Source organism: Lepisosteus oculatus, unplaced genomic scaffold (assembly GCF_040954835.1).
Source record: "Lepisosteus oculatus isolate fLepOcu1 unplaced genomic scaffold, fLepOcu1.hap2 HAP2_SCAFFOLD_62, whole genome shotgun sequence".
NCBI classification, from domain to species: domain Eukaryota; kingdom Metazoa; phylum Chordata; class Actinopteri; order Semionotiformes; family Lepisosteidae; genus Lepisosteus; species Lepisosteus oculatus.
The window spans coordinates 1,259,789-1,281,035 of record NW_027168171.1 but is presented as its reverse complement, the minus strand read 5'-3'; the positions used below and the strand labels follow the sequence as shown (position 1 = coordinate 1,281,035).

At 47.9% G+C, this 21,247-nt stretch overlaps 7 non-coding genes across 7 annotated transcripts; 6 read left to right on the top strand and 1 right to left on the bottom strand.

Annotated features, from left to right (window-relative positions):
* The first annotated feature begins 402 nt into the window (after positions 1-402).
* Positions 403-475, top strand: trnar-ucg (transfer RNA arginine (anticodon UCG)). Its single transcript has one exon. It is a non-coding gene; the product is annotated as a tRNA-Arg (tRNA).
* Positions 476-10,399: 9,924 nt separating this feature from the next.
* Positions 10,400-10,516, top strand: LOC138232036 (U5 spliceosomal RNA). Its single transcript, XR_011186995.1, has one exon. It is a non-coding gene; the product is annotated as a U5 spliceosomal RNA (small nuclear RNA).
* A 230-nt stretch (positions 10,517-10,746) lies between these two features.
* LOC138231996 (U4 spliceosomal RNA) lies at positions 10,747-10,888 on the top strand. Its single transcript, XR_011186954.1, has one exon. It is a non-coding gene; the product is annotated as a U4 spliceosomal RNA (small nuclear RNA).
* A 1,340-nt stretch (positions 10,889-12,228) lies between these two features.
* Positions 12,229-12,370, top strand: LOC138232011 (U4 spliceosomal RNA). Its single transcript, XR_011186970.1, has one exon. It is a non-coding gene; the product is annotated as a U4 spliceosomal RNA (small nuclear RNA).
* Positions 12,371-15,369: 2,999 nt separating this feature from the next.
* Positions 15,370-15,533, top strand: LOC138231873 (U1 spliceosomal RNA). The gene has a single exon (XR_011186836.1). It is a non-coding gene; the product is annotated as a U1 spliceosomal RNA (small nuclear RNA).
* A 632-nt stretch (positions 15,534-16,165) lies between these two features.
* Positions 16,166-16,284, bottom strand: LOC138232072 (5S ribosomal RNA). The gene has a single exon (XR_011187031.1). It is a non-coding gene; the product is annotated as a 5S ribosomal RNA (ribosomal RNA).
* Positions 16,285-18,091: 1,807 nt separating this feature from the next.
* On the top strand, positions 18,092-18,255 carry LOC138231861 (U1 spliceosomal RNA). Its single transcript, XR_011186824.1, has one exon. It is a non-coding gene; the product is annotated as a U1 spliceosomal RNA (small nuclear RNA).
* Positions 18,256-21,247: the final 2,992 nt, after the last annotated feature.

Here is a 21,247-nt window from a genome sequence, read left to right as displayed (position 1 = left end):
TAGCTATGTCAGCATTCCTCGGCTGCAAAGGAACAAGTAATAGGTTTATTGCATGCTGAAAAGAGAAGAACGGAAACAGCGTTTTGACTGTGAGGTCTTCTCACACCTGTAAAAGGCTCCATGGTTTTCTTTCTTCTCTTTTCAACATGGAATACACCTATTGTCTGCAAGATGTGACAATTTCATGGTGTTTTGGAAGAAAACCTTTTTTCTTTGAATTCAAAATCAATCGGAATTTCAGCACAACACATCAACACTTTTTCTGTTTTAAGGAGATGATATTTTAAACCTGATAAAAATAGTAGGAAACACAAGTTTCTTGCTGTGAAAATTTAGATGGGGAAGTGTACTACTAGTAGCAGTGTAGAGCTCTCTGTGGTGGAGTGCAAGCGCATGTTCTATGGGCCAGTGGCGTAATGGATAACGTGTTTGACTTCGGATCAGAAGATTGTGGGTTCGAGTCCTGCCTGGCTCGTGAGGCTTTTAAACCTCTAAGGTTCCTCGGTAACAGGTTGCCGTCATGTATATGAACTATAGAAAAGCATTTGCCACAACCCGTAAATTAGCACGCAAGTGCGGGCTAGTGAACACAGAACTGTATGGAGATCATCTCCAGCTCCGAGCTCAATTGCAATGAAAAAACATGCAGAACAGAACTGGAGAGCAGCTGAATTTGTGCTCGGTAGGGTGGGGAGGACTCAGCATTGCTATTGTTCTAATTGGCATGAACTGCAGGGGATCTGAATCAGAACATGTCAGTTAGTTCGATCATTGCGTCAATATGTAGGCCACGTTAATACAGAATTATTACTTTGTCTGTCTCGTCTTTGTATATAGCTGAATGTCCCTGACAATTTCATGTTAGTTTTTAAGAACGACATTGGTGCTAATATATACACATATAGCATATAAGGAACACGTAAAAGTTTAGTCCATGCTGAAAAGATAAGAAAACCGCCACAACGTTTCATCTTGGAATATAAATCTTTACTTGTTGTTTTGCAGCCTACCCATTCTGACCTAACTCCTCCCTTGAAATTCCCTAACAGATAAGGGTATGTAACGGCTCATGCGATGCTCAGTTGCAATTTGTCCCAAAACAAACAAGAACAGCAGCTGAGGGTTTGAGTTTGAACATGCACTGTATTAAAGCAGCTTTTATTTCCATTGATAAATGCTAGATATTCCTACAGAGATTCTCCAGGTGAGTAAGCGATTCCTGTTTCTGTTTCTATTTCTGTTTCATATATATATACAGTATATATATATATGTTACATGTGTCTCTGCAATAGTATAAATGTGTTATACACTATCAGGGGCTGCTTTTTTGTGCACCTCATCTACATCAAGGGTTTTTTTTTTCATTTATGTTTGTGGACCTTCACCATTTGAGGAAGTGAGTTAGATAAGAAAGTTACAGGTATGGTGAGCAATGACTGACAAAGGCACGTACTGCGTATTCCTTACAGAAGTGTAAGCAATTTGTTCTAAAAAACACCGGCTAAAGTCCAACATCGTTAGCAATCTTATTACTTAAACAGAATTAACATCAATAAACTGTAAGGTGCTGGTACATGCGAGTAGATTTGATCTTCTATTAAACAAAAATGCAATTACAGCTCTAAAAAGGTCAACCTAGACTTCTGGAACAGATCTGTTCAGGTCATCGCTGTTCCTCTGACCTTGTGAGTCTTTGGAATTTTAAAAGTGTATTTTGCTTGCCTTTCATGTGGTCTGTGTACAAGTCACTGTGGCATATGCGGTCCTACACAGCCTTGCTATAGACGTGATGAGCCTCCGCTATGTTGCAATGGAGAACAGGTTTAGTACGGAGCTGCCGAGAAAATTCAGCTGGAAAGCTCGTTGCAGAAAAGCATCGGTATCTGTGTCCAGCGGCAAAGCGTCCTTCGTGGGTGCCGAAGAATCGATTTCACAGGCTGCGGGTCCAGGCGATTTAGAGTGTTAAAGGTCCCAGCGAAAACGAAACGGCGCTGGTCCTTTTACACGCACGCACGCAACCAAATGCAAAGGACGCCTTAGTCGGCAGGATTTGAACCGGCGCGGGGAGATCCCAACGGATTTCAAGTCTGTCACCTTAACCACTTGGCCACGATTACAGCGAGCGCCGCGGCCGCTGCCTTCTTGCTACAATCGAACAGGGAGTGCGAGGCGGCGGCAGCGGAGGCAACTTTTTTCAAGTTCGCTCTCCGTTTAAGAAACCTTTTACGCCATACGTGCAAGCACACACACACACACCTTAGAGGACTTAAGGGTGGCTTCAAGTTGGAATGATAAAGTCTCCCCGTTCGGACATGAAAACAGAACGTTCTTAGACAGAAAGCAATCAACAACGGAGACATGTGGACGACGATTTTAGTCACTGCACTTTGAATAGCATTTTTGCTCCAGTTACAGGAGATGCACCAATGGCCCTTGACCTACGCTCTTACCAATGCCTTGAACATTCAAACAAAACAGCCCTCAAGTCCTGCGGTTTAATATAACGCTGTTACGTGTCGAGGCAGTATTTGACTCTGTCCTACCGTTGAGACACGGGGCGTATATGGAAACGAACACATGCTACGGATCGTCTCTAATCGGTCCCTACAGTTGGAAGGCTCCTTGAAGCGTGCACCCCCATCATTCATCTTTGCGCATCTGTGAAAGGTAGACTCTTGAGCAATGTTTGAGCCAGCTCTAAGGCAACTAGTGCTATTGGACAGAGACCTCTGGAAGATCCTAAGAGTCTCTTAACACCACTTTCAGCAGCAAGCTTAATTGTTCGCTGGAGGTCTCCCACCCAGGTACTGACCAGGCAAAGAATCACCACTACATTGAATGAGGAAGTTAATCCTGAAATCCAATTACATATCTCAAGGTAAGACAAATCCATAAGAACATGTCTTAGTATTACTTCGTTTACATTAGTATGGCACTGAGTTGGAGCTCCTCTTTAAGCTGTGGTTTAGTTTTGCATTCATGTGTTTCTAGAGCAGTTATTTATGGGGGTGGGTGGGTCTTTCACAGAGGCTCAGGACAAATCCCCCGCCTGAAAGTCTAAGGTGTGCGTTCAGACAGTCACAGGTCAAGAGCCAGGCAGGAGGACAATGGACAGAAGAGCCAACGAACTAAAAATCTATTGCCATTAACCATTACTCTGCTGTTGCTACCTGTGTACAGCAGGTTGATCCACTTTCTCATGATGGGGCCAAACGTCATGTGCTCAAGTACCGATGTTAAGTACTGCCGGTTTAGGAGGTCAAAGGCCTTTTCTAGGTCTACACCTAAAATGCACAGAGGGAGGGAGCGATCCTCCGAGTACAGACAGACATCCCTCAACAAGGCCAGGTTGTCGCTCATCAGGCGTCCTGCTATCCTACAAGTCTGTTCTTTCCCTACCAGTGAGGCCACTACATTTTGTAGGCGCAGGAAAAGGGCTTTGGACAGGATCTTAGTGTCCACGCCTAACAGGCTGAGGGGTCTCCAGTTCTTTATGTCATTCTTTGCTCCTTTCTTAAACAAGAGAGAGATAGTGCATTCTCTTAAGGAGTCAGGCAGCAATTCTGTCTTATAGCTTCCCTCGAATAGGAGCAGTAGCGGATCCTGAAGCAGATCCCAAAAGGTGCAATAAAATTCTTTAGGGAGCCCGTCAGCACCCGGAGTTTTCCCCTTCTGTAAGCTCTCCATAGCCTGTCTCAGCTCTTCTACTGTCAAATCCCTCTCAAGTACTTCCCTATCTTCTTCACACAAAACATTTTCTAGCTTTGAGGTAAAAAAATGAATTTCTTCATCCTTTACCTCTGTAGAGCTGTACAGTCTTGAGTAGAAGGCCTCGGTGCAGGAGAGGATAGCACTCGGCTCTGTTCTCTCTCGTCCCTCCTCATCAACTACACTTTCCATGACAGACTTGGAGCCTACCACTTTCCTGAAAAAGAAGCGAGTACACTTCTCATTTTCTTCCAAGAACTGCACTCTGCTTCTTAACAGCACTCCTCGACTACTTTCTTCGGCTATGCTCCGGATGTCCTTTTTTAAAAGGGTGATATCCTCGAGCACATCGAAGCCACTGTGCAGCATCGTGTAGAGACGCTGCAGCTGCCTCTGTTTCCTGGCTAGCACTCCTCTCCGTCTGGCAGCAGCCTTCCTTCCCTCAGCCATGAAAAAGGCCTTTGTCCTCATCTTCACCTCCTCCCACCACTCTCCTACTGACCCGTACAGACACTGCAAGGACAGCCACTGTGATAGTTTCTCCTTGTAGCGGGATACTACCCCCTCGTTCTCTAGCAGCTTTGTGTTGAGTTTCCAGAGGCCTGGGCCAAAGACAGTCCCGCCCTGGAGTTCCACTCTACACCCTAAAGCCTGATGATCTGAGAAGAAGACAGGCTGAAGATTGACCCCAACAACTTTCACTCTCTCTGAGACAAAGCAATAGTCAATTCTGGAGCTGCTATTCCTCCCTGACCATGTATATCCTGCAGTTGTGGGATATATACATCTATATGTGTCTGAGAGTTTAAAGTCTTGAACTAAGTTTTGCAGGGCCAGTGAGCTGGAATCCAATTTTATCGGAGAGCTAGACTGCCTGTCTGTGTGCTCTAAGATACAATTAAAATCCCCTCCCACTATCACGTCTGTGCTACATAACAATAGGGGGGAGAGTGCCTTGAGTAGCTCCACCCTTCCTCCCACGTCAGTAGGACAATACACATTGATTAGCCGCAGGTTAACGGTCCCCCATTCCACATCCACACACAGCAACCTGCCATCTATGACCCTCTGAATACTTTTTAATTTGAAAGCCCATCCTTTGAAAAGAATGGCCACGCCAGAGGCTCTGTTGTTATTGTCCCCTGACCAAACAGAAGGCCCTTTGTCCCACCTATCTTCAAAGCTTTTATACCTCTCTTGATAGGCTAAAGCACACTCCTGCAACATCAACACATCTCCCTCTCTCTGCTGGAGGTAATCAAAGACAGACTGGCATTTCACTCTGTCATTGATACCTCTGGTGTTAAGAGAAATTATGTTTAGAGCCATATTACATAAGAAAGTGGAACCAGTCTTTACAAAACACTTTGACTCATCTTTTTACGCTCAGTGCTGGATTGCTCAAACTCCAGCTAGGGTTAGGGTTAGCATTCCCACGCTACTTAGACACTTTGTTTACGCTCAGTGCTGGATTATGGGAACTTCAGTACGAGTGGGTATTTTCTCCTATCTGTCAATTCTGTTTTGTTTTGGAGACTCTTGGCTGCCTATGTTGTACAGTGCAGCGTGAAGGAAACATTTTCCAAAACTGTGTCAGCTCAAAAGTTGTAAGAAAACCTCTCCAGCTACTTTAACTCTCTTCATTTTCGTCATTTAATGTGACACTCGATGTATAACTGTATAACATCAGTTATTCTGTGCGATTGATTCTCATTTCATTCTAAACTCGCCCGCCCAGGGACGCCATTAAATGTAGAGGTTTATGGGTTTACTGAGACAATTATTAATTGTAGCAATAAACACGAGGTTGTTCGTTGGGGCTTTTAGAAAATCAATCGTCAGAACAACTAACAACGCACACACATATGCAAATGGTGAGGCTCCAGTTCGACACCACTTTACAGTATATGACAAAAGCATGGCAGACTGTGCCGGACCGGCAGATAACTTCCGCTTATTTTTACCATATTAAACATTGGAAATCCAACCACTTGCATTTGTGACACTTGATTTTGTCACAGAATAAATTCCTCTTTTCCGGTTTTATTTATGCGAACCATAAATAAACCAAATAAACCAAGTTGCAAGAGGCCCACACCCACAGCACAAATTGCGCAGCCTAGGCCACCTCCTCGCCCTGCACGCCACCGCCTCCTGCTGGGCCCACTCTTTCGCACACTCACACGCCACACTAACACTCAAAAGTGTGGGCAAAACAAGAAAACGAGCGCACCGTTTCCTACACATCTGCAGTCACCGTTGCGCATTCGCAGCATGTCCCGGTATGCAATTCGGCCTCATTTGCATAACTCCAGACCGGCAGATCGCCACGCAAGCTCGCGACGTGCGCCTGCCACACACCGAACAAACCTTTTCAGCAATTTCCAAAAAACGGGCCTGCTCGCCTGCCCACAAGGCTCCGTCTCTTACCTGCTCTCCAGAGCCTGCTGCCTTCTGTGCTTTTCTCTCGGCACCGCTACAGCGCACACAACTCCTGCAGCGGGAGGGGGGGAGAAAGTTCCCGCGCTCCGCCGCAGGGAAGGCTCGCTCCGTGCGCACACGTCCTTTCGATGCCAGTCCAACAAGTGCTCCGCATTAGCTGTGTCGGGGCTCCGGGGTGTCGCACCTCACCTCACCTCACCTCGCACTGCCCCCTCCTTGAATGTCTGCCGCTGGGCATGCCCCGCTCTCCTCCGCCTTATCTTATCGCGTGTGAGCACCGACAATGGCCACAATGCCGGGGAATGGCACCTGTAAATTAATTCTCTTCTCTTGCAGCCTGACATCATGTCCTTCTTTTGGCTCCCTCCAGTTCTGATAAAAAATCTCACTCTTAGATTTGTTAATTTTTGCGGATGAAGCCAAAGAGAAACGATCACAGCACTGCAGAGCTCTGCTAATTGAGGCATTGTCAGAGAGGAGCAGGGTGACGTCATCCATGTATAGAGATGTCTTTACCTCTCCTCCCCCACTTCCAGGCACTGGTATCCCATTAATGGCCTGATCCTGGCGCAAGGCACAGGCTAAGGGCTCCATAGCCAAAACGAATAACAAGGGGGATAATGGGCAGGCCTGCCTCACCTCTGAACAGACTTCAAAGGGGCGTGATCTATTGCCATTAACCATTACTCTGCTGTTGCTACCTGTGTACAGCAGGTTAATCCACTTTCTCATGATGGGGCCAAAATTCATGTGCTCAAGTACCAATGTTAAGTACTGCCGGTTTAGGCGGTCAAAGGCCTTTTCTAGGTCTACACCTAAAATGCACAGAGGGAGGGAGCGATCCTCTGAGTACAGACAGACATCCCTCAACAAGGCCAGGTTGTCGCTCATCAGGCGTCCTGCTATCCCACAAGTCTGTTCTTTCCCTACCAGTGAGGCCACTACATTTTGTAGGCGCAGGAAAAGGGCTTTGGACAGGATCTTAGTGTCCACGCCTAACAGGCTGAGGGGTCTCCAGTTCTTTATGTCATTCTTTGCTCCTTTCTTAAACAAGAGAGAGATAGTGCCTTCTCTTAAGGAGTCAGGCAGCAATTCTGTCTTATAGCTTCCCTCGAATAGGAGCAGTAGCGGATCCTGAAGCAGATCCCAAAAGGTGCAATAAAATTCTTTAGGGAGCCCGTCAGCACCCGGAGTTTTCCTCTTCTGTAAGCTCTCCATAGCCTGTCTCAGCTCTTCTATTGTCAAATCCCTCTCAAGTACTTCCCTATCTTCTTCACTCAAAACGTTTTCTAGCTTTGAGGTAAAAAAATGAATTTCTTCATCCTTTACCTCTGTAGAGCTGTACAGTCTTGAGTAGAAGGCCTTGGTGCAGGAGAGGATAGCACTCGGCTCTGTTCTCTCTCGTCCCTCCTCATCAACTACACTTTCCATGACAGACTTGGAGCCTACCACTTTCCTGAAAAAGAGGCGAGTACACTTCTCATTTTCTTCCAAGAACTGCACTCTGCTTCTTAACAGCACTCCTCGACTACTTTCTTCGGCTATGCTCCGGATGTCCTTTTTTAAAAGGGTGATATCCTCGAGCACAGCGAAGCCACTGTGCAGCATCGTGTAGAGACGCTGCAGCTGCCTCTGTTTCCTGGCTAGCACTCCTCTCCATCTGGCAGCAGCCTTCCTTCCCTCAGCCATGAAAAAGGCCTTTGTCCTCATCTTCACCTCCTCCCACCACTCTCCTACTGACCCGTACAGACACTGCAAGGACAGCCACTGTGATAGTTTCTCCTTGTAGCGGGATACTACCCCCTCGTTCTCTAGCAGCTTAGTGTTGAGTTTCCAGAGGCCTGGGCCAAAGACAGTCCCGCCCTGGAGTTCCACTCTACACCCTAAAGCCTGATGATCTGAGAAGAAGACAGGCTGAAGAGTGACCCCAACAACTTTCACTCTCTCTGAGACAAAGCAATAGTCAATTCTGGAGCTGCTATTCCTCCCTGACCATGTATATCCTGCTGTTGTGGGATATATACATCTATATGTGTCTGAGAGTCTAAAGTCTTGAACTAAGTTTTGCAGGGCCAGTGAGCTGGAATCCAATTTTATCGGAGAGCTAGACTGCCTGTCTGTGTGCTCTAAGATACAATTAAAATCCCCTCCCACTATCACGTCTGTGCTACTTAACAATAGGGGAGAGAGTGCCTTGAGTAGCTCCACCCTTCCTCCCACGTCAGTAGGACAATACACATTGATTAGCCGCAGGTTAACGGTCCCCCATTCCACATCCACACACAGCAACCTGCCATCTATGACCCTCTGAATACTTTTCAATTTGAAAGCCCATCCTTTGAAAAGAATGGCCACGCCAGAGGCTCTGTTGTTATTGTCCCCTGACCAAACAGAAGGCCCTTTATCCCACCTATCTTCAAAGGTTTTATACCTCTTGATAGGCTAAAGCACACTCCTGCAACATCAACACATCTCCCTCTCTCTGCTGGAGGTAATCAAAGACAGACTGGCATTTAACTCTGTCATTGATACCTCTGGTGTTAAGAGATATTATGTTTAGAGCCATATTACATAAGAAAGTGGAACCAGTCTTTACAAAACACATTTCTCTTCGGTCTCACCTGTTACCTTCTTTTTCTTTTTCTTCTTACCAATCTCCTGCCAGCCATCCTCTGAATGAGCCTTCATCAGGGTGGCAGCAGTAAAAGCGTTCACGGAGTCCATTTCAAGGAAGGGGGTAGAAGGAGGGGTGGAGGGGTTCCAGCTGTCCCCATCGCCATGCTCTCCTTCCTCCTCGCTCGGGGAGAAAACAGAGTCATTTTTCCTTTTCCTCAAGTCCAGCTCCTGGGAGCACTGAGGGGAAAGGGGTGCAGCCGATGCACCAGTCTCCTCTTCCCCCTCACCCACCAGCTGTTGCAGATCCTCCGTGACGGACTGGATGGAGGAGAGGAGGGCATCTGTAGCACTTGCAGAGTCTAAGAAAAGCAGCTCCGCTGAATCCTGGGTATCGTCGCTGGACCCGCTCCACCGGGGGGCCCCACACTGGCCCTCGTTCTGAGGAGCAGGAGTGGGGGAGGGGTCCTCGCTGTTCTCGGGGGTTTTCAAACCCTCGTGCTTGTCTGGTGCAGTCTGCGGTTGTGGGAGCGTAGTGGATTTCTCTTCCACCGGCCCCGGAGCCACAGCAGGACTGATCCTGGCTGGAGGCTGAGACTCTTTGTCCAACAAGGGTTCTTTGTTTGACTTGTTGTTTGCTTTGGCTTTTCGGGCCGGTTTGGCTGAAACAAGCACTGCCTCATCCTTTCTCATTTTGAGTTTATTGGCGTAGGCGTGAGGGCAGTTCTTAAAAACGTGTCCTTCCGAACCACATAAATTGCACTTTGGCAGCATTGAACAGTCAGAGGCTAAATGTCCCTGTTTGCCACAGGTCTTGCAGCATTTCACAGTGCAGGACGATGCCAGGTGTCCCACAGCACCACAGCGCCGACATGCCTTTGGTTGTCCCACATAAAAAACATAGCCATTGCAGGCGCCCAGCCGGATTGTAGAGGGCAGGTGCCTTAAGCCTCCATTTACATTGTCCGGTAGCAAGCGAACCTCGAATTTCCTTGCTCCTGTTTTTATACCGTCAACATCTCTAACCTCAGTTCCATGGTGGACGGTGCAGTACTGCTTAAGCCAGGTGTGAATGTCCTCCGTCTTTGCCAGTTCCGAGAACATAACAACATGCACCGTTTTCCTCTCTCTCTGTGTCAGAGGCTGCAAGTTGATCTTCTCAAGGGCAGGAACTTTCCCTTTTTTTGCCTCAAACACATCCACACATTGTTCAAACAGAGAATAGGTAGCAAAAACAACCTCAAATGCTTTCTGACCTGGGAGAGCGAAGATGAAATCCAAGTGCCGAGGTTCAAAGCCAAGTTCCTTCTGTAACACTTTTCTGCTGAACTGCATACGATCCATGAAGAGGTCATCCAAAAGCTCAAAACGTACAGCATTCTTGCGGGATCCAAAGGTTGCCATCTCAAACTGCAAAACAAACACTGCTTCCACAAAACAAGAAAACAATCCAACTACTCCAACTACAGGCTGATCAAGGTATCTCCCCTGCCAGGTAAGCCGAGAGCCGCAGGCGATGAGCCCGGAGCTGAATGGGCCCCACTGGCTCGTTTGTAAGGCCAGGTGCATTGCCAACCACGACCGGCAGGGCAGAGGCTTTGAAGGCGGCCTGGGCTCCTGCAGCTGTGCTGCCACGCACTCTGGTTTCTCTTCATCTCGTACAAATCTTTTGCCTTTTACTAAAGATTTCCATGGAGAGGAGCATGAATGAGTTCCATACAATTTTTGTGCTTCCCTGCCTTCGGGTGGGGCGCAGCTGGGCTGGTCAAAGAGAGAAAACAAAATCGCTCACAATCGCTCTTATTATGGCGACTGTGGCCGTCTGCTCTGTGAGTCCTCGGTCTCCGCCTGTCTGATTGGCGCTCTTTTCTTTGGGGGGCGGGAAGTGTCCGGCCGCAAATATGAAGCGTTACAGCAACGACATGCCATGAGACGATTGATAACGATTTCCATAGGATCCCCGCGGTTGCCTGGCAACCGTCAGCTTTGCGCAGTGGCAGTATCGTAGCCTGTGAGGTTTAGCCGAGGCGCGATTATTGCTAGTTGAAAACTTTTCCCAATACCCCGCTTCCGCCGGTTTGCAATACAATCGGCGAAAACAATTTTCGACAGTCTCGTCAGAGACTGAGCAAGGTGTTTAAAGACAGATTTTGTCATGGTAACATCATGGTAGAAAGAAACAAGCTTCTTACGTCTCAACAGAAACGCTCTTTAGCTCTTTCAGCGTTATGCAGAGAACAGCGTCTGTCGAGATCACTTTTGAGTCAGCGCGAAACGCCGTGTGCTGTCAGTTTGATTTCATATTGCTCGTAGGGCGCCCGGCTTTTGTCTGTCAAACGTTAGGTTGCGCTTCTTCATGCTGCATCGTCGGCATGAGTGGAGCTTTTTAATTGTCTGTACTTGTCTTACTGCGCCCCATAAGAAATCGTTTGTCCCCATTCAAAAGAGATTGTGCGATGTCCTGCAGCGTTCGCAAAGCAAACCTTTGACAGTTTGAAAAGAGGAATTTATTCTGCTTCCTGTGCGTGCAGTAGTTACAAAGTTGAACGTCTTTACACGATCTGCTGCAGTTTTCAGTGGGCGGGCTTTGTCAGATGGCTTGGAAAAACGCACTGTGTTTCGGCTCGGGAAACATCATGAGCAGTGTCCTGCATGTTTTCTGTGTATAGCTGTCTTTTAACGCATACAGAATTCATTCGAAATCATTGATTTCTCCAATTAACAAGGGACCTCCCTTTTTGAACCTGCGAGAAGCATTCTTTCAATGTAACAGATTTACTCCGAGGAAAGGCAGCATGACATTGAGAGTAGCTCAAGCTTTCAGCACCCGTATCGGGCTGCGTGTATGCAGACACCGCTCAGAATCCCCTGTAAGATTCTCCCTCACTTCCGTTGTGCAGTGCTTTACCTCTTTCAAAAGGCTTCACTTTCCTAGTCACATTCCAAGGCTCATCGAACCCGGGCTGTTTCCTCCAGCGGTATAGTATTGCAGTGAGACAGCACGATGCCTGCAAGACTATGTCACGCTAAACGCCACAAATTGTGTTTGTCCCTTCGTGTCAGTCGTCCTGCAGCCACGGGAAGTGGGACACAAACATGCTGCAATGCTTTCAGGACGTTAGGATTTGTTTATGCAACATCCGAGAAGAGTACTTGTGGCTTGAATGTGAACTGTACGTGCCCGCCCCCTTTCCTCTGTAGTGCATGAGTTCCTCCCGGCATGCCCTTCGTCATTGTTCTGTCATCTTGTATTTAAAGGGTTGTATTTCTGCTGCTGAAAATAAGCAACGGTTTTCTCACAACGCCCTTTGTTCCCGACGGAGCCCTTGTCTGTCATGAAATTCTTCAAAACCTCAAGCTAGAAGAAGAAGAAGACGACAAATATGAAGCGTTACCGCAACGACATGCCTTGAGACGATCGATAACGATTTCCATAGGATCCCCGCGGTTGCCTGGCAACCGTCAGCTTTGCGCAGTGGCAGTATCGTAGCCTGTGAGGTTTAGCCGAGGCGCAATTATTGCTAGTTGAAAACTTTTCCCAATACCCCGCTTCCGCCGGTTTGCAATACAATCGTCGAAAGCAATTTTTGACAGTCTCGTCAGTGCGTGACATAGTCTTGCAGGCATCGTGCTGTCTAACTGCAATACTATACCGCTGGAGGAAACAGCCCGGGTTCAATGAGCCTTGGAATGTGACTAGGAAAGTGAAGCCTTTTGAAAGAGGTAATGTCAACGCTTTTTTAACAGAGTACCAAAGAAGCGTCTTTTTTGAAGGCCTGGGCACTGAGCATTGTTGGTTCAGTGGTAGAATTCTCGCTTCTCACGCGGGAGGCTCTGGTTCGATTCCCAGCCAAAGCAGTGGCTTTTGCAGCGAGCGGCTCCATCACTTGCATCCCCTTGCAACTCGCAACTGAAAACCCACTGAAGCTAAGCAGGTGTGAGCCAGGTCAGTACCCGGATGAGGGTGAGCTACAGGGAAAAACAAAGTTTCCAGCTGGAAGCGGTGTTAATGGTGCCGGCGGGGGGGCGCTCACCCTGAGGTCTGTGCGGGTCCCAATGCCCCAGCATAGTGACGGAGACGCTGTGTTGTAAAAGGGCGCTGTCTCTTGGATGAGATGTAAAACCGAGGTCACAGCGCTTTGTGGTCATTAAAAATGACCACCAAAACCTTTGACAAAAGCTCTTGGTAATTGATGGTCTTCAATAATGCTTCTCCTTTAGGTACATTTTAAATCAGCTGAAAAATGCTGTGAAATGGGGGGTCACTTCACGCCAGTGTAGGATTTGGGTTACAAGAACTATAAAACTGCACGAGAAAGCCCGTACACTGAATTACACGGCTTTCAATTCAAAGGAGGGCAAAAGAAATTCCCTGAGTTCGATTTTTTGCAGCACAGAGAGGATTGCTGTCGTGAGGCTGGTTAGCTCAGTTGGTTAGAGCTAATAACACCAAGGTTGTGGGTTCGAGTCCCGTACGGGCCAGGTCCTTTTCTCCTCTCTTACAAAAGCTGTTAGGTTCCTTTCCGTGGTGAGATGGGTTGTCATGCAACGCTGCTACATAATGCCGACAGACAATTAAATGACAAAAATGAAGAGAGTTAAAGCAGCTGGAAAGATTTTCTTACAACTTTTGAGCTGACACAGTTTTGGAAAATGTTTTCTTCACGCTGCACTGTACCACATAGGCAGCCAAGAGTCTCCAAAACAAAACAGAATTGACAGTCATATAATGTCCATTAACCCCGGTTTTAAACACAGCATCATGTCTGCCATCATAAGAATATGAGTCCAATATTTTAGAATATAGTCAGAATGTCTTCTAACCTTACCTGTGGTGTCTTTAATCCCTATTGCTCAATGCATGATGTACGTACTGCATACATGTGTCTTGAGAATGAGGAATGGGCCCCTGAGACATTTACCTGCTTCACAAATGATCGTATTTTACTAGAGATTCTGTTTGGGATTCAGATGTGCATTCGGACAGCAATTCCTTTCAAGAAATGATACGTTCTGGATGAGGTCAAAGGTGCTGGAACACTGTATTTAGGATGTATTTGCAGTGATTGTGTCTCCTGCTTCAACGCAGTGATATATAGATGTGCTCCTGTAATTTATTGGTACATGCCCAGGGCAGTAAGTTGTCTGAGGATTTATTTCCAGACGGCATAGAGCAGTGAAGCAGTGAAGTAGTGCAACACACTGGATCATTATATTATTAGAATCTATTCTACTTAAATTATTACATTATACACAACTTGAGCTCTCAGCACCGTACTGAGCCCAGGTGTTTTTCTAAAGCTGTCAGGTGCAGTTCATTCACATGAAGGAAATCTCTTACTGGGTACGATTACAATGCAGTAAGTAGCACAGACTACTTAGGGAGTAGGCTGATGTGTTTAAAAACAACCAGCGCCAGACAGGAGTCGAACCTCCAAACTCCTAATCCATAGTCAGACACATTATCCATTGCACCACTGGCCCTCGTGTGACACTGCAGGGCTGTAACCCAGTGAGCTTAGCACTGCAACTAGTAAAATATTACCCCCGGTCCATTCTTTTCCAAAAGTGAGAAGCACCTGTTTTCTACATTTTGTCTGTTTTAAAACCATATCTCTTTAAACCAAACCAAGAGTTTGTCTTTTGCACTGATATTCAGATTCATTTCGATTTCAAAGAAAAAAAAAACATTACCTTCCAAAGCATCATGGTGGATGCTACACATTGGTGGTGGTGGAGGGGAGTCCCCATTACCTGTAAAGCGCTTTGAGTGGAGTGTCGAGAAAAGCGCTATATAAGTGTAAGCAATTATTATTAATTATTATTATTATTATCATAAAATTGTCCCTTCCTCCAGACTCTACTTCTCTCTTGTAGTAGTACAGCAGACCTTTCCAGGTGAGAAGATCACAGAGTCCGAAATGAGCTTCCTCCATCAAGCAAAGTACCTGAACTTGACTCTGTCATCATAAAAGCGCCCCTGTAATAAAGAAATTAAATCCGAAATCAAGAGGGCAGTTGTCTACTGAAGTTCAAGAAGTCATAAATTTTAACCTAGCAACATATTAAAGGCTGCATCTATACAATTACGATTCTAGAAATGCTCACCAGATTACGTTTTAAGAAAGAACTGCGCCTCAGGTTCCGCCGAGATCTTAACTCGGATGGCAGGATTCAGAGTCTGGAGTGTGGAATGATGGCGCACGGAGGGTCCACATACTGTGGATCCCTCAGTGATCTTCCGCGTGTTCAAACCGCCAGCGTGTGACTCCCCTATCCCCCTGACCTCATTGCTCTGCTCTCGCCTCTGTGCAGCTGAGCCCGACTCATGGTAAAGTGGAAAAAAATATGCCCTCAACGTGAGATTTACTCTGGAGTGAGGATAGTTGTTACCTTCTTATCGTTGAAACGGATGTATGTGATGTATGTGATGTGGCGACTAGGTTCTTCTCCATTAGCAGGCTTAAGGTTGAGTGTTAGTGTGGCGTGTGAGTGTGTGAAAGAGTGGGCCCAGCAGGAGGCGGTGGCGTGCAGGGCGAGGAGGTGGCCTAGGCTGCGCGATTTGTGCTGTGGGTGCGGGCCGCTTGCAGGGGCCTGTTTAACTCATACTTACCTGGCAGGGGAGATACCTTGATCAAGAAGGAGGTTCACCCAGGGCGAGGCTCGGCCATTGCACTCCGGCTGTGCTGACCCCTGCGAATTCCCCAAATGTGGGAATCTCGACTGCATAATTTCTGGTAGTGGGGGACTGCGTTCGCGCTCTCCCCTGATGTGCTTGGTCCAAAATCAGATACGGGAGGGTTAGGACACCACGAGCTGCGTGGCTGCGGAAGGATCCCGGTTCGACAGGAGTGGACGCCGCTGCTGGTTCTCGCTGGCTTTTAGTTAGGGGTCCGGAGAAGCATCTCAAGCTAGTTCCACTACTCCTTCGGACGTTCATTCCCTTTTCATAGTCAGTCGTTTTGCTGTAGTCTGCGTTCTTTAGGCTGATTATCGAGGTTAGCCTTTATTTGGTCATGGGGGGCCTCGGTACTGTATGCTGAGTCTAAAGACAGTTTCACCCGTTTTCTGATTGCTCGGTTCTGTACCAGTGCAGACATGTCAAACAGTGAATGGCTGTACCTCTATTGTATCCGTGCTCAATGAATGAAATCGGTAACAAATGAATATATGTCTAGTTATACGAAAAACGAGTGGTTTATCGACTCATCTTCATTTGCAGATTTAGAGGCAGCTTCGATATTCGTTTTACAGACGGGGTTTTTTTGGATTATGGGTCACACACATGCCACAGCAACAAAACATCTCTAGAGATGAGGCTATAGATCACCTTTCCATCCTGCAGGTTTTCCTCCCAAAGCCTACGCACCAACGGCGACCCCTGCTGGCCGGGAGAGCAAAAGCTTACAGCACCTGGTATTCCCAGGCAGTCTCCCATCCAAGTACTAACCAGGCCCGACGCTGCTTAGCTTCCGAGATCAGACGAGATCGGGCGTGTTCAGGGTGGTGTGGCCGTAAGCGAAAGCCACGCCGCCTGACTCGCTACTTGAAGCTGTGTGTGGCGGGGGTTCCGTGCCCCCCGAGCGGGACTGAAGGATCGTTCGTGTGCAACTCTTTGGAAAGGAGCTGCTTTCCAAATCGCATTGCGTGCCTGGATGTTGGCGAATGCGCTCCCTTGTGTTGGCTCGTCCCGCACTGGAGGAGGACAAACAATCTGCACGGAGGAGCACCAGGCAAGTCTTCACCAGACAAAAACCTCCAGTGCACAGCACTCTGGAAACATTTCGGGGCTTTTGCGTGTTTATTTCAGCACGTAAAGCGCACCGGTCCAACACGTCGGCCGGGCGCGCGGCGCCTCCGTCCTCTTGTGGCCTTGCGGCGTCAGAGCAAGAGGCTCCTTCTCGCTGCCCTTCCGCTGTGTTGCAAGGCCCCGAGAGGGAACCCGGAGCGCGCACTTTGTGGGGGGCGGGGGACCGCGTTCGCGCCCTGCCCCCGGTCTCTTGCGCGAGTACTAAATCTCACGGACAGGGGGGCCTCGTTATTGATTGTTACAGGTGAGACGGGGATTAGGAGGAGACCCCGACTGATGGGTAAAGGGGAGCACTAACACCAGAGGGACACCCCCGGCGTCTCTTTTTGAGAGACGCCCTGGGGTTTCCTAATGGCCAAGGAGGGTCGGGACCTCGGTTTGACGCCTCCCCCGAAGGACGGCGCCTGTTTGTGCAGCAGAGTGTCGCCATCAGGAGGCTGGGGCGTAAGAGAGCCACACAGCCCGCAGGGTGAGCGCTCCCTACTGGTCCCAGTCACACCTCTTGCAGGAGCAGCAGCAACCGGAGCTTTTCCGGGGTGGAATCTCCCATCCGGGTGCCGGCCAGGCTCACACCTGCTGGGCTGCCCCGGGGGTGAGCCCAGTCGAGAGTCGCAGGGCCAGATCTAGTCACCGGGGAGAAACGATACAAGTGAAGGATTGCTCGGCTCTCGGCACTTGAAAAGACCGACAAATGTCTCGTTCCCGCCGGAGCTGAATGTACCCGCATGTGTGGTGTCGTCTTCTTCCCCCGCCCCGCTGTGTTTGCTGTATTGTCTCTGAAGCCGGCCCCCCCGAGACGAGACGGGCTGTTCCTGTGCCCCAATTAACACTTTACAGGTGCCATTCCCCGGCATTGTGGCCATTGTCGGTGCTCACACGCGGTAAGATAAGGCGGAGGAGAGCGGGGCATGCCCAGGGGCAGACATTCAAGGAGGGGGCAGTGCGAGGTGAGGTGAGGTGCGACACGCCGGAGCCCCGACGCAGCTAATGCGGAGCACTTGTTGGACTGGCATCGAAAGGACGTGTGCGCACAGAGCGAGCCTTCCCTGCGGCGGAGCGCGGGAACTTTCTCCCCCCCTCCCGCTGCAGGAGTTGTGTGCACTGCAGCGGTGCCGAGAGAAAAGCACAGAAGGCAGCAGGCTCTGGAGAGCAGGTAAGAGACGGAGCCTTGTGGGCAGGCGAGCAGGCCCGTTTTTTGGAAATTGCTGAAAAGGTTTGTTCGGTGTGTGGCAGGCGCACGTCGCGAGCTTGCGTGGCGATCTGCCGGTCTGGAGTTATGCAAATGAGGCCGAATTGCATCCCGGGACATGCTGCGAATGCGCAACGGCGACTGCAGATGTGTAGGAAACGGCGCGCTCGTTTTCTCGTTTTGCCCACACTTTTGAGTGTTAGTGTGGCGTGTGAGTGTGTGAAAGAGTGGGCCCAGCAGGAGGCGGTGGCTTGCGGGGCGAGGAGGTGGCCTAGGCTGCGCGATTTGTGCTGTGGGTGCGGGCCGCTTGCAGGGGCCTGTTTAACTCATACTTACCTGGCAGGGGAGATACCTTGATCAAGAAGGAGGTTCACCCAGGGCGAGGCTCGGCCATTGCACTCCGGCTGTGCTGACCCCTGCGAATTCCCCAAATGTGGGAATCTCGACTGCATAATTTCTGGTAGTGGGGGACTGCGTTCGCGCTTTCCCCTGATGTGCTTGGTCATAAATCAGATACGGGAGGGTTAGGACACCACGAGCTGCGTGGCTGCGTAAGGATCCCGGTTCGACAGGAGTGGACGCCGCTGCTGGTTCTCGCTGGCTTTTAGTTAGGGGTCCGGAGAAGCATCTCAAGCTAGTTCCACTACTCCTTCCGGACGTTCATTCCCTTTTCAAAGTCAGTCGTTTTGCTGTAGTCTGCGTTCTTTAGGCTGATTATCGAGGTTAGCCTTTATTTGGTCATGGGGGGCCTCGGTACTGTATGCTGAGTCTAAAGACAGTTTCACCCGTTTTCTGATTGCTCGGTTCTGTACCAGTGCAGACATGTCAAACAGTGAATGGCTGTACCTCTATTGTATCCGTGCTCAATGAATGAAATCGGTAACAAATGAATATATGTCTAGTTATACGAAAAACGAGTGGTTTATGCACATCCGGATCCCAAACAGAATCTCTAGTAAAATATGATCATTTGTGAAACAGGCAAATGAGTGTCTGCTACAATATGATTGCTACATATCTGCATTTGTTGGTTTTTAAGGAGTAAGAGTGCAGGCGGTTTAAACCTGCGATCCAGTGTGTTGAAGTATTTCACAACACTACCCCTAGCACATCTGGAAATAAATCCTCATAATGATTATTGCCCTGGGCATGTACCAAAAAATCAGTGAGCATATACATATATCGCTGTGTTGAAGCTAGAGACACAGAATAAGTGCAAACACATCCTAAATACAGTGTTCCTGCACCTTGACCTCATCCAGAATGTATCGTTTTTTGAAAGCGATTGCTGTCAGAATGCACAACTGAATCCCAAACAGAATCTCTAGTCAAATATGATCATTTGTGAAACAGGCAAATGAGTCTCTCAGGTGCCCATTGCTCATTTTCAGACACATTTATGCAATACTTTCACCATGCGTTGAGCAATAGGGATTAAAGATACCAGAGGTAAGGTTTAAAAGTGATTCTGAGGTGCAACACATCAGCGATACAGCTTGGCATCTGAAATGCGGGGTTTGAGAGCCCTTCAGGGAACACCGTACCCTAAAGGTACCAGAAGTCCACTAGTATAAGCATTAAGTCACTGTCAGCCCTGTTGCAATGTGATTGCTACATATCTTCATTTCTTTGGTTTTTAAGGAGTAAGAGTGCAGGGGGTCTAAATCTGCGATCCAGTGTGTTGAAGTATTTCACAACACTACCTGTAGCCCGTCTGGAAATAAATCCTCATTCTGATTATTGACCTGGGCATGTACCAATAAATCACTGAGTATATATATATATCACTGTGTTGAAGCTAGAGACCTGTATGTAATAATATGATGCTAAAATGTTATTTTCACATGTAAGAAAACCGGCTCAGGGACGCCAAATATGTAATGTTGCCATAGCAAAATTAAATGTAGTGGCTCTCTGAAGGCACCAGTTCTGTAGGGTTTGGGCATTTACTGAGACAATTATTAATTGTAGCAGTAAATCACAAAGTTGATTCTTTTGATGGCTTTAGAATCCAACCATGTGACATAACTCAAACAACGCGCACACACAGGTACTAATACACGAGGATACATTTATTAATACATAAAATATGCATGTAAACCTAACAGATCTTATCGAGAGGGTTATCAGAATACAAAAGATATATATTCAGTCAGTTACGAAGTGTTACACATATCAAGAGGACATACGTTCAGTATATCATTCATTAAGACCGTTTCGTTAATGAACTTGGTTATAACTTCTACATTAGATACTCAAACAAGTACATAACTCTTAGGAATTAAATTGATATCAACTGGTTGGGATAACAATTGAATTCTCGAGCTGTAATGCATTGAAGTTGAATACTCATCCAATCTTTGGGGATTCAGATCTTCCTGCGGGCACAAAGAAACAGTTGCAGGCTGTTGCTGTCCAATCCGCGCTCTCTGGCTCCGTGCCAGGCTGTGCTGTGCGGCTTGCGACGCTGCGCTGCTGATGCTCACTGACCGGCTAGTTAGTGTTGGCTTTAACTAGCAAAGTTTGTGCACAGGAGAAAAGATGACTGTGGGTCCGAGCAAGTCAGGAAGAGGACCGGTTCGTTTCTGATGAAGAGCTAGTTCTGAATAGTGATTCAGCTGTCCACAGTTCCGACCTGTTCACGAGGCCTGCTGCTGGTGCTAACCTCGGGTGGATCCTCTGGTTATTCTCTGGCAACCTCCGCTCTAGACTCTTAGAACAAAGGAAAGTTCTGGCACTCGGACACACTGGCCGTTCCGTGGTTGTCCGGGCTGAGTCTCAGGATGGTCAGGAGGCGCGCTGCGAGAATGTCCTGCCCTTGGGAGCCTTCTGCTCCTGGGCCGTCCTGCCCTGGAATTCTCCTTTGAATTCCCTTTAGAATTGTCCACAGAATCCTCTGAATCCTCCCTTCTGAATCTTACTGAATCTCACAGGCTCTCTGTGTTGCCTGTTTTTACCTGGAGGAACTTCAGCTCATTGATTGGCTGAAAGTTCCATGGGAATCAGAGTCCCACGTGGGTTACGCGGCCCTACCAGTCCCTGATTGATTGATCAAGGTGAGATATGAGTCACTTAGTCCTGACACTTAGTAATGCAGTCCAGATGTCCAACTGGCACTCCCTAGACAGATAGGCGCCAATGGATGACCATTGATCATGATAGCCAGGCTTAGCTAAGTGCATCCCCCTTTGGGAGCTGTCCTAGGACCTTAAATCACCCTGCATGAATAGTCTCTCTGTGGCTGCACCACAGAGATGAACAGAGAAATGGGGCCTCATTTGGGAAGGCTCAGAACACTTAATTCTGCCTTATTAATAAGCCTCACCGCTACACACATATATTAATATAATAAATGATTGCTTATGCTTTATAAACAAATCTAATTAAAATAAAAGCTTAAGTTTTGTATTTATCTTGTACCATAGAACATGATTTTCTTTGTATTTCAATCCCACAAAGTGTCCAAATGACGCACTACATGATA